This window comes from Zalophus californianus, chromosome X, assembly GCF_009762305.2.
Source record: "Zalophus californianus isolate mZalCal1 chromosome X, mZalCal1.pri.v2, whole genome shotgun sequence".
Taxonomy (NCBI): Eukaryota; Metazoa; Chordata; class Mammalia; order Carnivora; family Otariidae; genus Zalophus; species Zalophus californianus.
In genome coordinates, this window is record NC_045612.1 from 84,000,215 (window position 1) to 84,026,142 (window position 25,928).

At 42.6% G+C, this 25,928-nt stretch overlaps 1 long non-coding RNA gene across 1 annotated transcript; it reads left to right on the forward strand.

Annotated features, from left to right (window-relative positions):
* Positions 1-18,940: 18,940 nt before the first annotated feature.
* LOC113936854 lies at positions 18,941-25,221 on the forward strand. Its single transcript, XR_004819843.1, has 5 exons — positions 18,941-19,048; positions 19,959-20,041; positions 20,499-20,607; positions 22,247-22,371; positions 24,398-25,221. It is a non-coding gene; the product is annotated as an uncharacterized LOC113936854 (long non-coding RNA).
* The last annotated feature ends 707 nt before the right edge of the window (positions 25,222-25,928 follow it).

Genomic DNA, 25,928 nt, shown 5'->3' on the forward strand with positions numbered 1-25,928 from the left:
ATTTATAGGTTTCCAGGAAGGCATCCATTTCATCCAGGTTGCTCAGTTTATTGGCATAGAGTTGTTGATAACAATTTCTAATAATTGTTTCTGTTTCCTTGGTGTTAGTCGTGATCTCTCCCTTTTCATTCATAATTTTATTAATTTGGGTCTTTTCTCTTTTCTTCTGGATAAGTCTGGCCAGTGGTTTATCAATCTTATTAATTCTTTCAAAGAACCAGCTTCTAGTTTCACTGATCTGATCTACTGTGTTTTTGGTTTCTAATTCATTGATCTCTGCTCTAATTTTAATTATTTCTCTTCTAATGCGTGACTTAGGCATCGTTTGTTGCTTTTGCTCTAGTTCTTTAAGGTGCAGAGTTAGTTGATGAATTCAAGATTTTTCTATTTTTTTGAGTGAGGCTTGGATGGCTATGTATTTTCCCCTTAGGACCGCCTTTGCAGTATCCCATAGGTTTTGGACCGATGTGTTTTTGTTCTCATTGGTTTCCATGAATTGTTTACGTTCTTCTTTGCTTCCCTGGTTGACCCAAACATTCCTGAGCAGAGTGGTCTTTAGCTTCCAAGTGTTTGAATTTCGCCAAATTTTTCTCATGATTGAGTTCCAGTTTTAAAGCATTATGGTCTGAGATTATGCAGGGAATAATCTCAATCTTTTGGTATCGGTTGAGACCTGATTTGTGACCCAGTATGTGGTCTATTCTGGAGAAAGTTTCATGTGTGCTCAAGATGAATGAGTATTCTGTTGTTCTAGGGTGGAATGTTCTGTATATATCTATGAGGTCCATCTGGTCCAGTGTGTCATTCAAAGCTCTTGTTTCTTTGTTGATTTTCTGCTTAGATGATCTGTCTATTGCTGAGAGTGGAGTATTGAGGTCTCCTACAATTAACGTATTGTTATCAATATGACTCTTTATTTTGGTTAACAGTTGGCTTATGTAGGGGTGCCTGTGTGGCTCAGTCGTTAAGCTTCTGACTTCAGCTCAGGTCATGATCCTAGGGTCCTGGGATCGAGCCCCACATTGGGCTCCATGCTCGGCGGGAAGCCTGCTTCTCTCTCTCCCACATCCCCTGCTTGTGTTCCCTCTCTGGCTGTGTCTCTCTCTGTCAAATAAATAAATAAAATCTTAAAAAAAAAAAAAAAAACAGTTGGCTTATGTAGATGCCTTCTCCCATGTCGGGGGCATAGATATTTACAACTGTTAGATCTTCTTGTTGGATAGACCCTTTAAGAATGATATAGTGTCCTTCTGTGTCTCTAACTACAGTCTTTAGTTTAAAATCTAATTTGTCTTATATAAGATTTGCTACCCAAGCTTTCTTTTGAGGTCCGCTGGCTTGGGAGATGGATCTCCATCCCTTCACTTTCAGTCTGGATGTATCTTTAGGTTCAAAATGAGTCTCTTGTAGACAACATATGGATGGGTCCTATCTTTTTATCCAATCTGCAACCCTGTGCCATTTTATGGGAACATTTAGGCCATTCATATTGAGAGTGATTATTGAAAAACATGAATTTATTGTCATGTTGCCTGTGAAAACGTTGTTTTTATAGATTGTCCCTGTAAATTTCTGTTGTATATCACTCTTGGGGTCTTTCTCCTTTTATAGAACTCCCCTTAATATTTCTTGCAGGGCCGGCTTAGTGGTCACATATTTTTTCATTTTCTGCCAGTCGTGGAAGCTCTGCATCTCTCCATCCATTCTAAATGACAGCCATGCTGGGTAAAGTATTCTTGGCTGCATGTTCTTTTCATTTAGTACTCTGAATATGTCTTGCCAGGCCTTTCTGGCTTGCCAGGTCTCTGTGGATAGGTCTGACGTTATTCTGATGTTCCTCCCTCTGTACATAAGGAATCTCTTCCCCCTAACTGCCCTTAAGATGGTTTCCTTGTTTTATTTTTGTTTTTTTGTTTGTTTGTTTGTTTGTTTGTTTCCTTGGTTCTAAGATTTGCGAGTTTTACTATTACATGCCGGGTGTTGGCCTGTTTTCCTTGATCTTGGGAGGGGTACTCTTTGCCTCTAGGACACAAATCTTTGTTTCATTTCCCAGATTAGGTAAGTTCTCAGCAACAATTTGCTCAGATATATCTTCTAGTCCTCTCTCTCTCTCCACCCCCTTAGGGATTCCAATAATTCCGACACTGGAACTCTTCATGGTGTCACTTGTTTCTCTGATTCTATTTTCATGGATTCTGAGTTGTTTTTCCCTGGCCTCCGCTTTTCCTTTTATCTCTATTATTTGGGCTTCTAGGTCACTAATTCGTTCTTCTGCTTCGTTTACCCTAGCTGTTAGATTATCTAGATTAGATTGGTTATCATTGATAGCATTTTTAAGTTCTGCCAATTCAGCTTTCTTTTTTGCCCGTAGAGACTCTGTGTTGCCATTAATCGATTTCTCCATTCTAGCTATTGTCTGCACAATTGCTAGCCTGAATTCCATCTCCGACATCTTGGTTATATCTGAATCCATTTGTAAATCTGTGGCATAAGTCATAGTCTCTGAGTCTTTCCTATTTTGCGGGTTCCTTCTCCTAGTCATTCTACTGAGGGGTAGTTGAGGGAATGTATAGAGTCCAAATTACTGACCATAACCCAAGCAAGATGCACCTGTATTCTAGGGACCTTAGGGTTGCTGGCCTCTTGTTTTCCCAGCCTGTCTTCTGGGGGAGGGGCCTGCCATGCTGTTACTCAGGCAACCCTGTTTGGGCAGAGTTGCCCTGCCCCTGTGGCAGGGGATGGGCTCAGTGGAAACCTGTTTTTTGTGGCTTTTGTTCCCTGGCATCTTTCCCTGTCGGCTTTCTGTGTCTCTTCTGAGAGTCAGAGCAGAAGAGACTGTGTCCAACCCTCTGCCTCAGAGCAGAGAGATCGCAGTCTGTTCTTCAGTGAGCTCTCCAGGCCACACTATCTCCGTTTCCGTCTGTGCTGCTATAAGCGGCAGTCCTGGGTTGTGCGCCCCTCAGCAGCGCGTCAAGTCCTCGCCTCCAGGTCGGGGCACGTCTCTGCCCTTCGTGCTTCTAAAACTGCTAGCCACCCCCCAGTTCACATGCACAGCCCCACCACTCTGGGTTTCTGTCTGGGGGCTGCCCTAAAGTCCTTTCCTCATCCCTACCAGTCTACGAGCCTCTGCCTGTCCCCAGCGTGGGAGGCTATCGCTCAGCAGTGGTGTATGATCCCCGTGACCAGGCTCCCTCCCCCTTCTGTTTATCCTCCAATATCTGCCCGCTGAATCACGGCTCCCTGCTACATACGTCGAAAACAACTGCCTGCGATATTCTGTTTGTAGAGATCCAGATTTATCGTTTTACTTCTCAGGCTGATTTCGTGGGTGTTCAGGGTGGTCTGGTAGATATCCAGCTCAATTCCAGGGACTGGTTGGATTAGGGTCCCCACTCCTCTGCCATCTTTTCCCTGAAACCCTGCCCCCCCCCTTTTTAAAGATTTTATTTATTTATTTGACAGAGAGAGTGATAGCGAGAGCAGGAACACAAGCAGGGGGAGTGGGAGAGGGAGAAGCAGGCTTCTTACTGAGCAGGGAACCTGATGTGGGACTCGATCCCAGGACCCTGGGGTCATGACCTGAGTGAAGGCAGACGCTTAACAACTGAGCCACTCAGGCTCTCTATTTCCTGGTTTTTAATTCTTCTGGAAGAATTTATCTAGAATTGGTATTCCTTCTTCCTCAAATGTTTCATAGAATTCACTAATGAAGTCATCTGAACTTGAAGAGTTCTTTTGGAAATATTTTAACATGATTTCAATTTCTTGAATACATAGTAAGACATTGCAAGTTATCTGTTTCTTCTTGAGTAAGCTTTAGTAGTTTTATTTTTCAAGCAACTTTCAAAAACTTAATCTAGAGGTGCCTGGGTGGCTCAGTCAGTTAAGCGTCTGCCTTCAGCTCAGGTCATGATCCCAGGGTCCTGCAATCGTGCCCCACCTCAGGCTCCCTGCTCACTGGAAAGCCTGCTTCTCCCTCTCCCTCTGCCTTCTGTTCTGCCTACTTGTGCTCTCTCTCTATCTCTCTGTCAAATGAATAAATAAAATCTTAAAAAAAAACCTTAATCTAAATGGTCAAAACTATCACCATTAGTTTGGTAATAATATTTCTGTATTATCCTTCTGGTATCTGTACACACATTAGTGATATCCCTCTCTTATTCCTCATATTGAAATTTGTATATTCGGTCTCCTTTCCTGATCAGTCTACCTAGAGATTTATGGGTTTATTGAGTTAAACACATCTGATTTTGGTTTCACTGATTTTTTTTTTATTGTTTTCATTTTGTAGTTCATTGATTTCTGCTTTTATCTTCATTTTTTTCTTTTATTTACTTTGGATTTAATTTGCTTTTCTTATCCTAGTTTAGGGTGGAAATATTTAGTTATTGCTATGAGAACTTTTTAATGGAATTCTTATCAAAATTCCAATGGCATTCTTTCACAGAAATAGTAAAAACAGTCCAAAATTCCAAAAGACCCCTAACAGCCAAAGTGATTCTGACAAAGAAAAACTAGGCAAGAGGCACCACACTTCTTCATTTCAAACTATATTAACAAACTATAGTAATCAAAACAGTATGGTAGTGGCATAAATACAGACACACAGACCAATGGAACAAAATCAGGAGTCAGAAATAAAATCATGCATATATGATCAACTAATATTTGACAAGGGAACCAAGAAAAGACAGTCTCAATAAATGGTGCTGGAAAATTGGACATTCACATGCTAAATAATAAAATCGGACCCCTATCTTATACCTTTCAACATGTAAGACCTGAAACTATAAAACTCCTAATAAAAGGCATAGGGAAATAGCTTCTGGACATGGGTCTTAGAAATAATTTTGGGGGTAGGACACTTAAAACACAAACAACAAAAGCAAAAATCAACAGGTAGAGCTACATCAAGCTAAAAAGCTTCTGCATGACAAAGGAAACAATCAATAAAATGAAAAGGGAAGCTATGGGATCAGAGAAAATATTTGCAAGCCACACATCTGACAACTCAATAGCAAAAATACAAATAATCCAGTTTAAAAATATGGGCAAGGGACCTGGATAGACATTTTTTCAAAAAGATATTCAAATGACTGACATGTACATGAAAAGATGCTTAATATCACGAATCATTAGGAGAATGCAAATCAAAACCACAATGAGATATCACCTCACACCTGTTAGGATGGCTATTATTTAAAAAAAAAATCCCAAAAGGTAACAAATGCTGGCAAGGATGTGGAGAAAAGGGAACCCTTGGGCACTGTTGGTGGAAATGTAAATTGGTACAGCTACTGTGGAAAACAGTATGGAGGGTCCTGAAAAAATTAAAAATAGAACTACCATATGATCCAGCAATTCCACTTCTGGGTATATATTCAAAGGAAATGAAACCACTGTCTTGAAGACATATCTGTTCCCCATATTCATTGTAGCATTACTCATAATAGCCAAGATATGGAAACAACTTAAGTGTTCATTAATGGATGAATTTATAAAGAAAATTATATATATATGTATATGTGTATATGTGTGTGTGTATATATATATATATATTTAATATTACTATTCTGTCATAAAAAAATGAAAAAAATCCTGCCATTTGCAACACCATGGGTGGACCTTGAGGGCATTACACTAAGTGAAATAAGTCAGAGAAGAATAAATGCTGTATAATCTCACTTATATGGGAATAAAAAAAAAATCAAGCCCATAGAGACAGAGATCCTCAGGGATAGGAAACAGACATCCAAATGCAGGAGGCACAGAGAACTCCCATGAAAATCAACAAAAGCAGGCCAACACCAAGACATATCATAGTGACACTTGCAAAATACAGAGAGAAGCAAAAATTCTTGAGAGCAGCAAGGGAAAAGAAATCCCTGGGAGCCTTGGTGGCTCAGTTGATTAAGTGTCAGACTCTTGATTTCAGCTCAGGTCATGATCTCAGGGTTATGAGATTGAGCCCCATGTTGGGTTCTGTGTTGAGCATGGAGCCTGCTTAAGATTCTCTCTTCCTCTCCCTCTGCCCCTTCCCCCCCCCGCTCACTCTCTCTCTCTCTCTCTGAAAACAAAAGAAAACAAACAAACAAACAAAAAACAGCCAAAAACCCAAAACCATAAGATACCTAGGAATAAAACTAACCAAAGAGGTAAAATATCTGTACTTTGAAAACTATAAAATTGTTATGGAAGAGATTGAAGATGACACAAAGAAATGGAAAAACATTCCATGCTCATGGATTGGAATAACAAATATTATTAAAATACCTATACTACCCAAAGCAATCTATACATTTAAGGCAATCCCTTTCCAAATAACACCAGAATTTTTCACGGAGCTAGAACAAACAATCCTAAAATTTGTATGGAACCACAAAGACCGTGAATAGCCAGAACAATCTTGAAAAAGAAAGCAAAGCTGGAGACATCACAGTTCTGAACTTCAAGTTATAATACAAAGCTGTAGCCATCAGGACAGTGTGATACTGGCACAAAAACAGATTTAATGATCAATGGAACAGAATAAACCCAGAAATGGACCCACAACTATATGGTTGACTAATCTTTGACAAAGCAGGGAAGAATATCTGATGGAAAAAAGACAGTCTCTTCGACAAATGGTTTTGGGAAAGCTGGACAGCAACATGCAGAAGAATGAAACTGGAGCATTTTCTTTCTTTCTTTCTTTTTAGAGAGGGAGGGAGGGAGCCAGGAAGGGGGGAAAGGGAGAGGGAGACAAAATTTTGAGCAGGCTCCATACCCAGCGTGGAGCCCAATGTAGGGCTTGATCTCACAACCTTGAGATCATGACCTGAGCTGAAATGAAGAGCCTGACACTTAACTGACTGAGCCACTGAGGTGCCCCACTAACTTAAATTTAAATAAAAGCTTGAAACATTAAAAAAAAAAGATAGAACTGTTTCCAAATTAATGTGCGAAAACATATGGAAAGTACAATATACTTAACTGTTTGAAACTAAAAACATTAATTAGATTATTGCTGAAGGTATGTTTGAGTCTATTACTTTGCTATTTAATTTCTATTTGGCCCATAGTTACTTTGTTCCTTTTTCCTCTTTTTCCAAGGACTTTTGCATTAATTGAGTTCTTTTTTTATGATTGTGTTTTATCTCCTTTAGTCTTGGCTTATTAGCCAGAAGTCTTTGCTTTGTTTTGTTTTTCAGTGGTTGCTTTAGTTTTTATGCAGTACATCTTTATTACTATCTACTTCAAGGGTTATTATTTTGTATGCATTTTAAGGATTTGGGGACTGAGCCAGGAAATAGACATAACCACGAGGTGGCAGTAGCATGCAATAAACTTTATTTGGGCAAGACACATGTTTGCATGGAAGGGATTCCCTGAAAGCAAGGAAGCTCTTACGGGAGAGGGAAATCAGAGAGGGAGCTTACCTGTCTAAGTCATATAAATTAGCAACCTGACAAGGAGACTCTGGATCGGAGAGTTCTGAAGAGCAGTGGTCACTTAGTCTTTTACAGCTGCAGGGCTTATCTAATCTATGGCTAACAGATGTTAGGCACAGTTTTGTGGGGTATGCAAAAGAGGTAGGCTCTGAATGGCTAAAAATCTGTTTATTTGGGCTATGTTTAAAACAACTGGGTCATTTGAGTTTAGAGCCAGTGGCTTTTGAGTTAACATGGGCAAATAAATAAACAACCTAGAGGCCAGTATACAGGAGCCATCTTTAACCTGTTTGTATAACAATCCATTCCCTGTTTTTATGTTATTTTATAATCCAAGTTGTATGTTATCTTCTAATGCCTGAGTCTGGAGCCAGAGATAAAGCATTTTGAAGACCCAGAATCCTATAAGGGTAAAAACTAGGATTTCAAAGCCCCTTCACAGCCAGTCTTTCCATTTAGGGGGGAAGGCCTGGAGAATAGATCACAAAAAAAGTTTTATATTTGTTCAGTTGATCAGTTTGTAGAGTAATATGGTCACTTTGGTGAATCTCTCTAGTTAACTGTAAAATTTGGTTCAAATTATCTGCCCACATGCAACAAGATGTGTTAAGAAGTCCATAGATCCCTCACTCAGCAGCCAATAAATAATTTATTACTATGTGGTTATCTAATATCAAGGTCCCCAAAGTATGGCAAAATTTGACCAAGAGTTCTAGTCCTTAGACTGTTCATTTAATTTGTGTGGATAAGTCCTTAGACATGACTATCTATGTTTAATTGTTGTATGGTGTCCCACACATATGCTGTTTCTACTGCTTACAAAATTAGTGATCCTAAGGTATTTAGTACTAGGGAGAATATTTGAAAAGCTTGTTTGTGCCATTGGAGAGTTGTGGCTGGTGTGGTTTGTGAGGGAAAGTCCTTGGGGATTCTACTCTTGAGTTAAAACTTACTGGAATTTTGAGGAAAATTCAAGTGAAGGAAATATTATTCAGGGTCAAATGAGAAAAACCTTGTGAGATTCACTTAGAAGGTTGATTCCCTTACAGATTTACCAGGCTCCTTCTGCTGCGTGTGTGTTCTTTTCAAAGATTTATTTATTTATTTGTCAGAGAGAGAGAGCAAGAGCGAGAGAGAAAGAGCATGCACAAGCAGGGGGAGTGGCAGGTGGAGGGAGAAGTAGGCTCCCCGCTGAGCAGGACTGGATCCCAGGACCCTGGGATCATGACCTGAGCTGAAGGCAGATGCTTAACCGATGGAGCCACCCAGGCATCCCTATTCTCTGCGTTCTTGTGAATACAAGTTCGTGTGGCTTAGTACAATTCTAGGGGGTGTTAATAAAAGCATGCCATGTTATAGTTAAACAAGCTTTCATGTTATTCACCTTGCATTCAGCACTTCGGTCAGCTAAATTGGTTATGGGCTCAGCCTACCATATCCCACATATTAGTGTGAGATTAGTTTCTGGATATTGTTGTTGGATGTCAATATCCAGGAGAATAAGCTTATCTTCATAAATAAGGTTTACGGGGGAGCTTGGCCAGGGGAGAGGTATTATGCTATGTATACTAAAATCAGGTTGGTGAAAGCAAGCCCAGTATGCAGTTAAATTTGTCATCTTATATACTTTTGTGGCTAAGGCTACATGCAGGTTTGGTTTGGCGGGTAATTGTATGTCCCTTCCTGTTCCAAAGGATGTGTATTTGTGCCTTAGTTTCCTGATGCTTGCTAACAGTAAATACATCTGTGTGTTTCAATGGGCATAGGACAAACTTCACAGGTGCTCTCAGTGGTTTGAAAAAAGTTGTTTATTTAGCTGTGCACCAAATTAGATCTTGAACTATGGGGTATTCCTATAAGGGATCCTCACAGATGGGCCAAGTTATTTTTAAAAATATAGACATCAAAACATGTGTGCCCATTTCTGTCTGTGTTTATCATGACTTTATTGTATTTCAGTGGGGGACCACCTGCATCACTTCAGTTCTAGGGGAACCTTTTCTGGGGTATCCATTTATATAGCTTTGATAGCCTCATGGGTGGCCCCTTGGGAGAAGCCGATGTGATACACCAACAAGTTTCCACCAGGTTAGCTTTGCTATAAGACCTCTCATTATTATTTCTATCTCTTGTAAAGTGTGGGTATGTATTTTTTAGTATCCCCCAGAAGAGCAACACTGGGTGGCAATCACCCTCAAATATTTCCCATGTCTTTATTAATGGTGGCCTTGGTAAACCCAGCATATTTTGTAATAGCTGTAAGCAAGTAGTTGTCAATTGGAGTGGAGAAAGTCCCATGTAGAGAGTAGTTACATTTCTCCATAGGATCAAATATATTTTTCAGAAGAATCATCTTCACTGTAACACCCAAGAGCTACGATCGTTCACTGTGGGCAGCCAGCATTACAATTGTTGTACAGTCTGTTCCCATGGAGTGTTATGTATAACTTGCAGTTGGTACTGTGATAAGATTAGGTTGGGGGAGAATTTCCAAACCAGTTGTAGTCCCTGGTTTTTTAGACATGACTTGGCCCAGATAATATTATATAATACATATTGCCTTTCTTGTACATATTGATTAGCATCCAGGAAGGAGGTCTGTGGTAAGGTGCCCTGGCCACTTGGTTAATGCAATTTCTTTCTGCCTTAATAAATGGGATGTGTGCTAGAGAGAGAGATCATTATCATCAACAGGAAAAGAGGCCAATGGTTGTAAGGGCATACATTGTTGGCAGAGTTTTACATTTAATCATCATCTGGGAATTAGTGAGGACTATAATTTTATCTCTGTAATCCCATAGGGTTTGTTGGTATTGACTCTAGATTAGAGTGTTTTCAATTTGATTGCACCAATCACTAGCATCCTGGTTGTATTACTGGGTGCATACCATCTCTGGGGATGCCTTAAATGAATCTCATAGGTAGTGGCCCATTGCTCTATTTGTTTGATGGCCCTAGTTGGTAATAATCACTTTCATCTGATTTGAAGTAAAAGTGGGCCCATGAGGTTAGAAGGTACCTTAAGTCACAAACCATATTTTAGTGTCTGGCTTAACCCGAATGGGTATTTGCTGATAGTAGAGATAGGGGAAGTGCTAGCTTCAGCGTTAGTGTCTGTGGTAATATTAGTAGGACTGACCAACCTGAATAGCCAACAATGTGGTTCCTGTGGTCCTCATCCTGACCCATATTGTGTGTCACCCTGTGCTGTGCATGTGACATGTTGTTTCAAGACAGAATTTGTCAGCAGTAGGGTGTAGATTGCCAGGGTAGGGTGATCCATCAACAGGTGAGTATTCAACACTGACAAGTGTAGGAACTTCTCAGGTAAGAAAGGGGCACAGAAGGAGAGTAGGAGTAAAAGTCGGATGTTGTCTGTGAGCAGCAGTAGGAGATCTGATTGTCCCTTGGGTATCACCCAAATGGTGTTACTGGTCTGGGGGTGATTAGTTCTACCTGCTGGGTGTCAGGAACAGGTCCAGGATGGTTCCTTGGTACTTTTAGTGGAGTATATTGGCAGCAAATGAGGACACCTTTCTCTCCATAGTGGTCAGTGGCTTGCTCAGCTTACAGTGTATGAAGAGGAGAAGCAGGCTGAATACTGTCCCATAGTTGGTGGTCTGCAGAAGGTCCCCTTTGGGATGGAGATATTCATAGTACCATCTGTCATCAGTGAGGTAGGAAAACCAGCCATGCTCATTGCCTTACTGCACTGAAGTTTTGTTTTCATGTTTATTTCCCTTACCAGACTCTTAACTCCTTCCTGGAAGGTTAGAAACACGCAGCTCAACCTGGTGTCCTCAGGACAGAGTAAAGGACCTGACACACGACAAGAGGCCAGTCCACATTTGTGGGATTAAAGTAAACTCTAAAAAGTAAGATGACCACACCCTGTGTCATAATAGTGAGCCAAATGGTCTACAGTCTGCAGAGGGTGAGAGGGAAATGCCACTGGTAGCTCTGTCTTAGAACCCATGCAACAGGCTGAGACCAGCCCACACTGTGATATTGATCTCAGCGATGCCTTTTAAGAGTCCTGGACTGAGCCGGTATACTACTCAGGATTCTCCAGAGAAAGGGTACCAAGAGGAGGTATATATTGCCATGAATATATATATGTATGTGTGTGTGTATATATAAATAAATATGTATATATCCATGCATATATGTGTGTATGTGTATATATATATATTTAAAATTTAGATTTAAAAGAGAAATTTCAATTTTAGATGTAAGAACATGAATTTCATCTGAAAAGTAGTTTTGTGTCAACATCAGAATACAGTTTGAACAGTTATCTGTGTAGTGTGGCCTAACCAAATAGGCACATAGAAGTGACCATCCCAGCCAGCTAAACAAATCCCATTAATTATGAAAGACTATCTTAGAAATGCAGGTACACATATCTGTAAGTTTCTGAATGAACCTTTTTAAGCTGACCCATCACCAATTCAGGCAGAGCCTACTCTGGTGAGGAAATGGATGCTGACATGAAAGGCTTCCAGGATGGGGCAGTGTTGGGCTAGTCAGGGCACACACACAGGAAGTATAGTCTCACAGGACATAGGTGGTACTCCTGAAGCAGTGTCCTGTGAGACAATTGATAGGGAGCCAAGAGCCGGACATACATGAATCAGGCGATACAGGTTGCCAGGGGCCCTCGTGTGGCCTCCAGCAATGGGACCTTCCCCTCTAGGAGTCCCTGCCCAGTTGGAATATTCATTTGAGCCCTTGGTTTCAGTGGGGCTGTGGGAAGCAGTCAGTTCCCAGCAGTTTGATCTGTCCATGACATCTGTCCATCCACTTTGTGAGGGTGGAAGACAGGTGAAGGTGCTTTGTGTGCAAGTCCAGGAGCTGGGGCCACGCCTCTTGTCCCATAGTCAGAGCTGTGGCAGGTGTGGCTGGAGACTCAGCAGTCTGTTGGCACTCAAAGTGCTCACAGTAGATTGGAAAGGTTGCACTGGGAATATTTCTTCAGGAAGAGAGGTTTCCAAGAATCACTTTGGAAAAACAGAGGTCATTAATGTCCTTGCTTTCTGCCTTTGCTTCTCCCCAGCTGCCATGTTTTATGTTTGCTTTATTGTTAGAAAATCATTGTGGCTTACCCTGAAATCAATATTTGACATCTTTTTAATTATCTCCTATATTTTGTAGGAAAGGGTTGTATGAAAGAGGGGCAAGAGCATTCTTATAAAATTTTTTTCTGTAACTCAACCAGAAAGACTCATCATGTTTAGGGATTGATAAAGATAAAAATCCTAATTTGAAAGCCAGTTTGAATGAGTTACATAACTTCATGTCCCTCTTGTCTCTAGCAATTATTTAGTGATTAGGCTGTAAAAGGTTAATCCATTGCTGGAGGCATCTGCATTGAATAAACAAACTTCCTTACTAAGGTGTATGCAGCAAGAAAAAGTTGAGGAAAGTAGAGTCAGGCTAATCAGTCCATTTTTGCAAACCACTATTGTTGTGGAAAAATAAAAGTCAGACCAGTGTGAGACCAAGCGACCCTCAGAGAAGTAGAACTTAGGTTTATTTTACGCTGCTGGACCCAGGCGAGCTCGCACTCCGGGGCAGCAGGGTTATGGAGCTTTTATAGGGGAGCGCAGGGGGTCAGGTTCCAAGGGCTATGCTGACTGCTGGTAGGTGGGTTTAAACTGGGGGTGTGGGGGATTGCTTTAGCAGGAACAGCAGTGCAGGAAGGCTGTGGCGGGAAGCCTGTTCACAGAAGCAGAAATGGCTGGTTATCTCTTGCTCCCAGAGGGGCTTCTGGTTATCTCTCTCTCTTTTTTTTTTTTAAAGATTTTATTTATTTATTTGACAGAGAGAGACACAGCAAGAGAGGGAACACAAGCAGGGGGAGTGGGAGAGGGAGAAGCAGGCTTCCCACTGAGCAGGGAGCCTGATGCGGGGCTCGATCCCAGGACTCTGGGATCATGACCTGAGCCGAAGGCAGACGCTTAATGCCTGAGCCACCCAGGCACCCCTTCCGGTTATATCTTGCTCTACCACTGAGCTAGTAACTTTCCATCTTCTGGGGCTTGCACGCCTGGGCCTGCTCTGGGTAATTTTTGTCTTCATTCCCCACTTTCGATGTCTTTTCTAACTTAGAATGGGTATTGACCATTACCATTGGGTTTCTTGTTGGTCTAGAGGTCTGTATTGAATTACCAGCGGTAGATTCCACTGGATGCACTCTACCTATATAGACTACGGCTAGAGCGATTTTCTGTGTCCAATTTCAGTTGCCTGGGGCTGACTGAGCTAAACCCACAGAGAACACTAGGGTCACAAGTACCACTATCATTACTGGTATAGGGTGGCACTGAGACTTTAGTGTCCAAATGTCCGCTCTTGAGTTCCTCAAGCTTCCATCGTGCGTTGACCAGTCAGCCTCCAGGTTTGTGACTGGAGCAAGGTTGTGGACTCCTCAAGTGGGGGATCCGCGGGTTTCCTCGGGGTGTCAAATTGAGCCGGAGGCCCTCTTGGCAGTTGTGGGCTGCTGCGTTGTCTTCCGGATCTTTAACTTGAGGAGGTCTGTCGGGTCCCAGGTTGTCTGCCAATCATCTGGGTCTGTGGGGGCCGCTGCCTTCTTTACTCGGTAATGATAGATCCAGGGAGTGATACCTGCAACTTTAACTGCAGTGGGAGTTGCTAGATGGGGGCCCATCCAAGTGGATTGGAACAGCTCCTTCTAACAACCTTTTACTCATATCATGTCCCCTGGTTAGTGGGGATGGGCCCAATTACCCATGGGGATAGGGGTCCTTTCTAAAACTTGGAAGATGTGGCATAGTTGTTTTTTTCCCCAGGGCTTGGAGGTGTTGGGACATTTCTAAGTCTCCAATCTGTTTGAGGTCTCCTCCAAGCCTACTTATTATGAGCGGTGGCCTGTCATAAAGCCTTTGAGGTGAATTATAGTCAGGTAGGTGTACATCCTTAAGAAGAGTAATAATTTCCAAATTGCTCTGTGAGCATGTTGGACTAGGAAAGCATATTTGGAGTCAGTATAAATATTAATTTTTAAGGCTTTGGCAATTGCCAAGCATGAGTGAATACTATAGCATACCCAGCTTTTCTTATTCCCTTTTCCATAAAACTATTGCCATCAGTAAACCAACTGTCATCTGTATTTTTGATAGGGGAATCCTTTAAATCTAGTTGACTAGCATAAACGAGATCAATAACCTCTGAACAGTTATGCTCTATAGAAGTACAGTAGTCAGGTCCAGGCATAAGGGTAGCTGGGTTTAAAGTCGAAAGGTTTTAACTATTATCTCAAGCATATCTATAAGCATTGCCTGGTATTTAATAAGTCTGCCTCCCATCATCTGTTGGTGGCCTTTGGCCTCTAAGACACTCTCTGGACCTGATGTGAAGTCGTTCCAGTCAGGGACTGTCCCATAGTGAGCTTTGAGGCTCTTTTTACCAGGAGCGCTGTTATGTGCTTGGCTAAAGCCTTTGTTTACAATTGTACCTCAATAGGATAAATATGACTATGAGGGATGAAATCCATCAAGAAGCCTTTTTTGTTTGAGGTTCAGACTTAACAATATCCTAATTATAAGGAATCGCTGGCAAGTGGGAGAAGACTTGTCAAGAGATAAGGGCATCCCCAAGTGCATCATCCAATCCAATCATAAAGAAAGTGGGTCATCCATTATCTTCACATGCCCATAGTTAACCCTATGGAATGGGGTATTCTCTGGCTTTTAAGGAATGATTTCATTGTCCCAGCCACATAGAATTGGCAAGGTACTAGTTGAGTTATATAATTGTTGGGAAATCAATCCCATTTTCCAGTTATTTAAATAATCATATGCCAGTGGGGTCCTGTTATTATCACTACAGAATAAAAAGCACAAAGATTGTCTATATGAGCTATTGTGCAATTTTCTCTGAAGTTTGCCTCAAGTTGTCTAGCTTAGGTAAACATTGTTAAAAGACAATCAGAACTAGGATTCAACATCCACAAAGGTGCATTACTGAAACACAATATTTTCTCTAAAATGACCCTGCTTTCAATCAGAGACAGCCAAATCAGGACTGATTTATTTGAAAACCAAGTCCAGTTTCAACAAACCTGGCCCGATTATTATATAAGCTCAGCAAAAATAATGAATGATCATATAGATCTTTTAGAATTCACTTTGCTGGAACATTTATAAGAAATCTCTAGGTTGAATTTTTAGAAGCCTCTCCAGGCCAGAAGACAAGCCAAGTACTTGCCATCAGACATGCCTGCAACTCCTGTAGATATAGGTGGATTTCTCTCCACGAGGTCCCCAAAGTATCTTGAGGTTCCATTACCTGTCAGAAGTGACATTTTTTACTCACCTGGTGAGGCTGCTGGGAACTCTGTAAACAAAATCCCAACCAGCAAATAGTGTGAGCTTAGTTAACTAGCCGCCTCCAGTACCCTGGAAAATGGCAGCCGCCCCGAATCTGTAGAACTTGCCCCATGCCCACTCATCCTCGGTTCTGTGGGAATTTCAATTGCTTCCTAGATTCTCCTGCTTGCACGGAGAGAAGCTCTGGCCCTGCAGAAAACTGAAGTCCTCCCCCAGGCAGAGGAGTTTCTGGCACTCTCAGCCCTAGCTCCGTGCTTAGCAGCGCAGACACAGCTCCTGGAGGCAACAGTCGGGCAGTTCTTCCCGCCTCTACAGTGTCCTTGATACTTGCCGCTGCTTCCTGGGGGTCCCCGGAGCATCTTCACAACTGGCTTTCACCTGAATCCAATTATGGCCCTATCACGAGCTGCCCAACACTTTTCTCCAACAGGAATGGTGGGAGAAAGCCAAATGTTTGTACCAGGTTGAAGTCAGGCCTGGGAGGTGGACTGGAGCAGTTCGGGCATCATCAGGTCCTCAGAACCCACAACTAACTGTCCAGGCATCCGACGGCAGGAACTTGAATGTTTGCAATTTAGGTGCTCACAGAAAGTGTAAATTCAGAAATCACCGCGTCCCAACCTTTGAGCCCTTCTTGAGTGCTACACACACCCAAAAACGGGGACTAAAAGAGAAAGAGCCAGCCAGAGTAACTCGGTGATGATAGTCTCCTTGCTGACAATGATTTTAAGAGATAAAAAATAAACCTCTGAGGGCTGTGACTACTCTCACTCTTAAAAATTCCTTGAGAAGAATCACATTTCCTATTCAGTCTGCTTCTCGGGGAGAAAGAGGCAGAGAGCCTGGGAGACCTCCCTTGCTATACTGAAGCTACTTCCTTCGAAGAAGCCCAGCTACATGGAACACATCGGAGTCACTTAAGTTCAGCAGCATATCCTAACTTATTCAGAAAAAGATACTTTCTGACTAGGGCGCCCCTCTTGTCCTCTCTTCCATGTGCACCTCCCACACAAAACTAAGTTATCTCAAAGTAATCAAAATGGACACCTGCACACAGCTGACTGTCTATATTAGCAAGGGTTCGTATTCCCATGGTTTCATCAACCGTCATGACCCCTCTGTGAAAGCACACACAGGGGTTGTGTCTTTCCCCAACGTCAGCTTTATGCAATCATAGAACAAAGTAAATCACCATTATAAAGCAGGTTCAGGATTCCAAACTCAATGACAACTCCCCCCTGTGATTAAACTTGGCTTCTCAAACAGCACACAGAGCAGGACGTTAAGACAAACCACACCACAAGCGAGATAACACAAGGGTGCAGAAAGTTAGTGAACCAAAGGGGAAGTCAGTCTGTGGGCATGCAGTTGAAACAAGGCCTCGGTCCGGTCCGTTCTGGTCCGGGGCAGCTCTGGGCATGACCGCTTATTACGTTCAAGCGGTGAAGGATCTCAGTTCTGTTCAGAGATCCGTCGGGCGCAGCTATCGGAGGCAGTTGCCTTTTCTCAGCGGTCAGTCATAGAGGGGTCATGTCTGAAGAGTCTGGCGGTTTGCTGCAAAATTCTTCCCCTTTCTAAAGGGATTTAGTCGGGATTTAAAGGTCTACCCCTGCAGACCTCCTCTGGTTCGGCTTGTTATCAGTGCTGGGGCGTCGGCTGATGCTGGTCCCGGCCATCCCTCCTAGCAGCAGTACCGTTACCTACTTGGGTCATTGCTTGACACAGGGCCCTGCTTGACATGACAGACTCCACTTTGCTCTCTACATCAACGTAAACTTACTAATCCAGCAAGGCCTCACTTGGGAACACAAGGGTCGCAAATAACGTTTTCTTCGTTTTGGGAACTACCTGAAAAACCCATTAACTCGTTGATAAAAAGTGTGAAAGGACATTTTTCAACCACAAGAAACTTTGAGCTTTTGGTCTTAAAATTCTTGCCTTGTGGGCCACCTGGGTGGCTCAGATGGTTAAGCGTCTGCCTTCCGCTCAGGTCAGGATCTCCAGGTCCTGGGATCCAGCCCCAGGTCGGGCTCCCAGCTCAGTGGGGAGCCTGCTTCTCCCTCTCCCTCTGCCTCTCCCCCTACTTGTGCTCTCTCGATCTCTCTCAAATAAATAAAAATCTTTAAAAATTGTTTCCCTTGTGTCATCCAAACCTAAGTCATTCTATCACGATTCTCACCCAATCTTAATCACACCGTCCTCCAACATTGAAAGATCTGCTGTACAGCAGACTTCAAAATCTGAATAAATATCTCTCCTGCCCTGCCACCTCCAAGACTCTATTAAGAGTCTGTCCAGGTAGTGCTCTCCCTTTATGGGATAAAGTCAGCTTTGCTTAGAAGTGGCCTGGCGGTTTATTGGGAAGTATAGAATTTGAGGAACATAGACACTACTGCTGCATGCCATGTGAGCATGGACGGAGCCTAAATTCCAGGACCAGTATCTGTGGATATTTCTGAAAGCATACACCGACTGAATGAACGCAGTTATAGAGGAAAGAGCTACGAGTGCAGAGTATTCAATGTGTGGTAGCGCCAAGAAAAACGTAAAGAGAATAGATGTTAATGTATTTATCACACAGAGGTGAGCCAGTTCATTCAAGAATGACACATCACCCAAAACAAAGGAGGAAATGACTAAACAAAGGACGTATCAAACTCGGATTAAAATGCTTCATATCTATTTCTGTCTCAGCGGTGTTTCTTCTTCTTTTTTAAAGATTTCATTTATTAATTTGTCATAGAGAGAGAGAACAAGCAGGGGGCGGAGCAGGCAGAGGAAGAAGCAGGCTCCCGCTGAGGGAGGAGCCCGATGCTGGACTGGATCTCAGGACCCTGGGATCATGACCTGATTCTAAAGCAGATGCTTAAACGACGGAGCCACCCAGGCGTCAATGTGTCATTGGTTTTTCTGAGACACCTTGTCCGCTAAGGGTAAGCTGGGGCTCTCTGTCCCCAAAGTATCTGGCTGCCTAGGAGAGATTGGGTGGTGTGCAAAACAGAACGCTCAAGCCCCTTTCCTTCTCCTCGGCTGACCCGCGCAGCTGCGAGTCTCGGCAGCAGCACAGGCGGGAAAACAACCCACCCTGCCCGCAGCCAAGGCTGTGCGCATGCTCCTTGCTGTGAGCGAACAGTGCGCATGCTCCTTGCTGTGAGCAACTGTTACTGGGCGTGCGCATTGCTGCCCGCGCTCTGTGAGCCGGGGTGAGATCCGTCGAGGCGGCGTGTTCTCTGTGCCGTGAGCTTTCTCGCTAGCCGAATTCAACTGGTAGGTCCCCAGATCAGTCCTTCCAGGAGTTTAAGTGTGAGCGAGGATGGGGAGGGAGCCAGTGGGCCGCGGGCAGGTGGGGACGGTAGATCTGTGGCGTCCTAGGTGGAAGTGGCGAGGAGCTAGCGCCCTTCTCCTCACAGGCGTCGCGGCCGCCATGGCGCTCGTCCTCGTGGTGGGGCCAGGGCAAGTGAGGATGGTGGGTCGAGGAGGGGAGGGGAAGACGGGCCGAGGCCCGGCGCGGGCGGGGCGGGGCGGTTAGTGGAGATCTCGGAGTCCTGGAGCACCTGCAGCTGCCCCCAGAGCACGGAGTCCAGGATCCTCTGTGGGACCCGGGGCAGGGAGCCGACCAGGCGGTATAGAAAAGGCCAGGTAGTGGGGAACGCTGGGGGCTTGTGACTGAGTCCGCGAGATTGGTCGTGCACCGTGCAGTGGTCGAGGCAGGAGCTGGCCCGTGGGTCTGGTTCGCGACTACACGCCTGAACCCTTGGAGTGGGAACACAGCCCGAGGGCGTATGCAGAGGATTATTTCTTTCCCTGCGTTCCAGCCAAACGTTATTTAAGGCGGTAAAATGAGCCTAGGAAATGGGAACGTGACCAAAGCAGTAGTGACTCAGGTTTGAATGTCCAGCACTGTTTTCTCAAATGCCTTTATAGTGGGGAATGCAGGCGTGAGGCTAAGCCTCGTCTTTTAGCCTGTCTATAAGGCGATTTCACGGTCAGGCTGGCTGATGTAAATGATCTTGCAGCCCGTGTCTTTGGTGTGACCACAGCTTGTACACTCTACTGATGCTAGGTTGGCTCTCAGAGTGTTTTCTATGTAAAAAAAAAATTAAGCTTTCGCCTTGGTTGGACATGGTATGCCTCTCCTTTAGAGTACATTTTCCAAATACCAGTGTTCTCCTTTCAGGGTGGACTATGAGTGGCCAAGTCAGATCCAGATCCAGAACCAGAATCAAAGAAAGAAAAGATAATCCAGGGTCTAAACAGCAGGTGGGTGTGAGTACTTCGGTGTTGGATGTTTTCGATTACCTTCCATTTATTGCTCTGAAAATTTTGTTGAGCTGCAGGCATACAGATATAGTGATAAAAGCTTGTCTGCTGATAAAGGGAGGGAAACATTGAACCAGAAGGCTTCCATAATTCTGTTACTGTGCAAATACACCCTATGGCTCCTTTGTCATGCTTATTAACGACAGATTGTGCATATCCATCCCAGCATAGTTTACAGTAGATTTCAAAGTGCTTGTGGTTACCTTTTGTTGGAGTAGCCCCTGTGTGGGAAGAGTCACTTTTAAGAATTAGCGCATAGAATCATGATGTGGGAGTGTCTTTATGCTTATTCCTTATTTGATATCAAAATGTATAATGTATGTTTATACTGTTAGCATGTATTAACAACCCAACTTTTTATTTGCCCACATACACACACCCACACACACACCCTTAGGAGCAGCAACCCAGTGATGAGCAACCGAAAAAAAGGGAGGCACCACCTGAGAGTCAGGATATTCTACCTGATCATGGGAAGGAAGTTGAAGCAGGACCTGTGGCTCAAGGTGAAGGGAAAGGGAAGTAGAATGACTGTGGGGGCAGGGGTGTATGTGGGCATCATGTGTTATGACAAACCATTGCAGGAGGAAAGAAAACATTGGAAGAGACTCTCAGTCATTTCTCGAAAATGGGTTGAAAATGTGAAGAATGTATAGTGTGCAGCTTCATGTAGTCCTTCACCGCAACGAATTTCCCTTTTTCCTTGAGAATTAATCGGTGTGCTTGAAAATGCTGTCCTCTCTACATTAGAGGAAAATGTTTAACTACAAAACTATACATCGCTTCCCTAGTTTAACTTGTTCTTCTTAGAACATTTTTGCGTGTCCTTTTCACTCATTTCATCAAAAGCGTAAGCACTAGTCAACAGCATAGGCAGAGTGGCACGTCAACATATCCTGTAACATGTGGAATAAAGCCAGTTTGCATACGGATGGGAGCCCCATTTTATAAATGAGAAAACTAAGGCTCAGGGATTGTGGCTTGCCAAAGACTGCTTGACACATGGAGATATACCTCGTAGTTCAGTACACAGTTTGCGTTCTTGGGGAAGCTGGCTGGCTCAGTCGGTAGAGCATGTGACTCTCGGTGTCGGGGTCGAGAGTTCAAGGCCCATACTGAGTGTAGAGATTACTTAAAATAAGCAATTTTAAAGAGGTTTGTGTTCTTCCTCCCATCTGCGTTTCTTACAAACAAGTGAATGGTTTTGTATCGAATGCTTAGTAGTCAAATGTGTCTGTGCTGTAAAGTAGCTTATTAGTGGCACAGGAATCAGTCCAGTTCAGTGGAGCAGGAGAGAGACTCCAGAAAAGAGCTCAGTGAATGATAGCCACTGTCTGATTAATCACTCAGGAAACTGGCATTAGGGTCACTACGTTAATATGATTTTTACGTGGCCTTAAAAGGTGTTGAAGTACTTTTACAATTAGGAAAATCAAAAGGATCTTAAAACGATCATGAAACAAGAAATGAATGTCTTCCAAATGGAACATCTTCATCAAGTACTTGTAGTGAATTATTGACACCGTTCAGGCCATGGAGTGTGTTAGGAATTCGCTGTTAAGAGGTTTCCACAATACAACTGACGACAAAGTCCATTAATTTCTTTCCACCCTACTTGTCCCTACTGTCTCACTGCCAGACAGAAGTGGGGCTGTTAATCACTACTCTTTTGCCGTTACTTTTGGAACTTAGCTCTACACATGACTGCTTTATCCTAAGTTATACATAGAGGGACTTTGCACTTAAATCGAATGGGTAAAATTGGACAAAATACCCTGCAGATTGCCCTACTACGGAATGGATGTCACTAGTATAGGATTTGTTAGAGGCCCACGAATACACTCAGCTTATCCTTCGGAAAACTACGTTGTACTTTTTAAATAAAATCTTATGCGTGGTGTAGACTTGATTTCCCACATGTAGCTGATGCTCTCTATTCTAAGAACACTATGGTAATAGAAAGGAAATGAAGTGCAGTGGGCTTTATCTTTAGAATGTCCCTTGAAATAAAGCAAATCGTACTACAGGAAAACAAGGGTGTGAAATGCATTTTCCCATCACATTTTTTTATCACCCTAGCCTATAGGCTTTTATTGGTTTATATTTCATATTTACTGCTTAAATCGATTACCTTTTTTTTTTAAGGACGGGACCTGGAAGCTGATCTCCAGGAGCTGCCTCAGGCAAAGGCTGGGGGTAGAACTGAAGATGACCCTGATGCAAGGGGCCAAGTCTACCCTTCTTAGAGCCCATTAAAATGCCGGAAGCAGGTATGTTATCCATTGACAGTGCAAAGTATGAGGGTCTTTCCCCGAATATTATATCTTTACGTATGCAGATAACACTTAGAAATGTATCTAACAGGGGTTGCATATGAAGATTACTTTCCCAAGTAGTTCAAACATCCTGCCGGCCTGACTTATACACAAGTTGAGATAGAAACAAATTGGGTCAAAGCCTTATTAAATCATACAATATGAAACCATTTTCTTTTTTTGAGTATAAATACTTCAATGAACTGCTAATAATATTCAGATCCTTCTGTAAGTTCTGCTTTTATCAAACACAGAATTCATTTGGATTGAATATCAGTTTGTATGAAATATGCTGAGGCACTGAGGTAGGTTCTACCCGCGGCTGAAATATAACGTGTATGATTTTCTGACAATCCCTTAACTTCTGAACCCATCTTTACTCATAATATATATTGAATTGAATTCTGATATATTACAATCATTTTTAATGCTGATATTTGTATTCTGGCTATCTGTTGGTTACATAGAATACAAAGATGTTGTATTTTGCATGATTTTTTTTTATCAGATAACATCTTTGGTCAAATTTTAACATGTGAATTGAAATTTGGCTGCCACCGGGAGCAACAAAACACAATGGTTGCTGTTTGTGTTTCTCTATGGCGATCTGGACCCCTATTCCCGTTTTTGGTTTCAAATGTTTGTTTAATTTCTATGTAGTGAACGCATAGTGAAATACTGATTTCAGGAGTAGAATTTAGGGATTCATCCCTTACCTATAATACCCAGTGCTCATCACATCCGGTACCCTCCTTAACACCCATCACCCATTTAGCCCATCCCCAACCCATCTTCCTCCATCAACACTCAGTTTCCTCTCTATAGTTAAGAGTCTCACGGTCGGCTTCCCTCTCTCTTCTTTTCTGTCCCATATGTTCATCTGTTTTGTTCCTTAAATTCTACCTATGAGTGAAATCATGTTATTTGTTTTTCTCTGACTGACTTTTTTCGTTAGCATGATATACTCGAGGACTTCCAGATCATTGCAAATGGCAAGATTTCATTCATTTTCATGGCTGAGTCATATTCTACTGCACACACACACACACACACACACACACACACACACACACACACACGTCTTCTCTATCCGTTCATCGATCGGTGGACATTTGGGCTCTTTCCATAGTTTGGCTATTGTTGAAAATGCTGCTCTAAACATTGGGGTGTTTGTACACTTTGAGTCTGTAATTTTGTGTCCCTCGGGTAAAAACCTCATAGTGTAAATGGTGGGTCACAAGGTAGTTCTATTTTTAACTTTTCTAGGAACGTCTATACTGTTTTCCACAGCGACTGTCCCAGTTTGCATTCCCACCAACAGCGTAAGAGGGTTCCCCTTTCTCCACATCCTCACCTACATGGCTCGTTTCCTGCTTTGTTAATTTTACCCATTTGACAGGTGTGAAGTGTGTGACCATATAATCTGTTCGAGAGACTGGAACGCCGTTAAGGCCAACACCGTTAAGGCAAACGGTTACCCTACTGAATCAATGACGTAAGGGAAACACTAGCTGACAAAAACATCTTTCCACTTAACCAGAACAAAGAATAACTTACATGTGGTCCTCATTGCTCTACTCCCATCACTTACGCAGTAACCAACTTGGCATTATTCCTTCGATATCATATATTCACAATATTATTTCAAGTTGAGGCCTTTAAGTGATACTTACATGTACATTTTTGTTTTTCAGCTCTTTGCATGTTGTTTGGAGTTTTTGTAAACCTGCATTCGCCTTTTGCTCTCCATTTAAAACTACCTTTTAATAGGCTCATTTCATTTTGTGTGTTGTGAACCTGAACTGTCTTTTTGTATTGTTGTACCAATAGAAAGTGGGGTGTGTTCAAAAAATATTGGTAAAATATACGCTTGGAATTCTATCTTATAAAATGAAAACTATAATGTCCTTCCTGTACCGTGAAATTAGTCGACATACGATTCTGCTGAGTAGTATTTCTAACTGTTACATCTACCTTACAGGTGCAGGACTACTCCAGATTTAAACAAGGACAAGCTGAAACATGCAGACTACTCTTATGTGGGGTACTTCACTGTTGTAGTTCTCTCAATAAAGTGTTACAGACGTTCCACAAAGAATCTTTTGAAATCTGTGTTAAACTTCTCCCAAGTAGGGGGTGCCTGGGTCTCAGTCCCTTAAGCAGCTGACTCTTGGTTTCAGCTCAGGTCATAATTCATTGGTCATGGGATGGACCCCGAGTCTGGCTCGATGCTCCTCAGGAAGTCAGCTTGAACGATTCTGTCCCTCTGCTCCTGTTCCCTCCGTCCCTCCCTCCCTCCGTCCCTCCCTCTCTCTCTCTCTCTCTCTTAAATTAATAAACCTTTAAAGGAAAACTTATTCTGAGTAGTCGATGCTATCAAAATTAGGTCACTTTTTGAAATGTTATAGTCCGATTGAGCTGATATACACAGATATATCTGTACATTGAATTTCTGTCCAGCAACCGTGCTACGTATGCTTTAATAAGTGTACATCGACCTCCGTTTTGAGTTTCAACAGACACAATGATACCATCTTTGAACACTTGACAGTTTGTTTCTGCCAATTTAAACCTTTCCCCTCTTTTTCTCCTTTGACAACATTGGACAGACCCACCCAGTACAATGTTGAAAGAACTGGCCATGATGGACAGCCTTGTCTTATTCCTGATAAATTAGATAATATTTAACATTTTGTCTATTTACTGTGAAGGAAAGGAAGTTCCATTCTTACTCTCGTTTACCATGAATATTTGTATTGAAAATATGTTGACTTCCAATAAACACTTGCAGTACGTTTATTCAGATGAGTGTAGGATTTCGCTTCATTAATCTGTGAATGTGATGAATTACTTACATATTTTCCTATGTTTAAACCAACCATACATTACCGGGAGGGCAGGGTCATGATATATTATCTTTCTGAATACTTCTTAATAATTTGTTTAGAAGTTTTACGACTATCCTCATGAGTGTCATTAGCAGACACTTTTATATACTGTCTTGGATATTGGTATCAAGGCCATACTAGCTTCATAAAATGAGTTGGTATGTAAAACCTCTTTTCCGCTTCTCTGGAACTGAAGACTCTGGAAGGCTGGGAGTAACGTAGGACTAGACTTGCCCGTGTTCAGCTGTGTCTGGATCGCCTCTCTCTTTTGCAGTCGGACCCTCCCTAAATGGCAGATGACTGAAGGGACACCTCCAAGTTCCCATCCTTTGAAATTTTGTGAGGGGCCCATCTTCCCTGCAAGACACCTCTAATGATGCTGTCACTCCAAAAGCTACCTGCTCCAGTTTCTATACTCTTACGAATCTTCTATACCCAGAAAGCTAAAGGTCATGGCTCTGTTAACTACATAATTTTGATCTGTGCTGTCTTGATTGTGAATAGCTGGCCAACCTCGACTTCTCTCCCGTGACGACCATAGGTCCATTTATTGGGCTTTTTAAAAAACAAGAGTTAGTATTAAAACTCTTATTTATGTTAGCCACTTCTTTCTCCTGGGTTCCA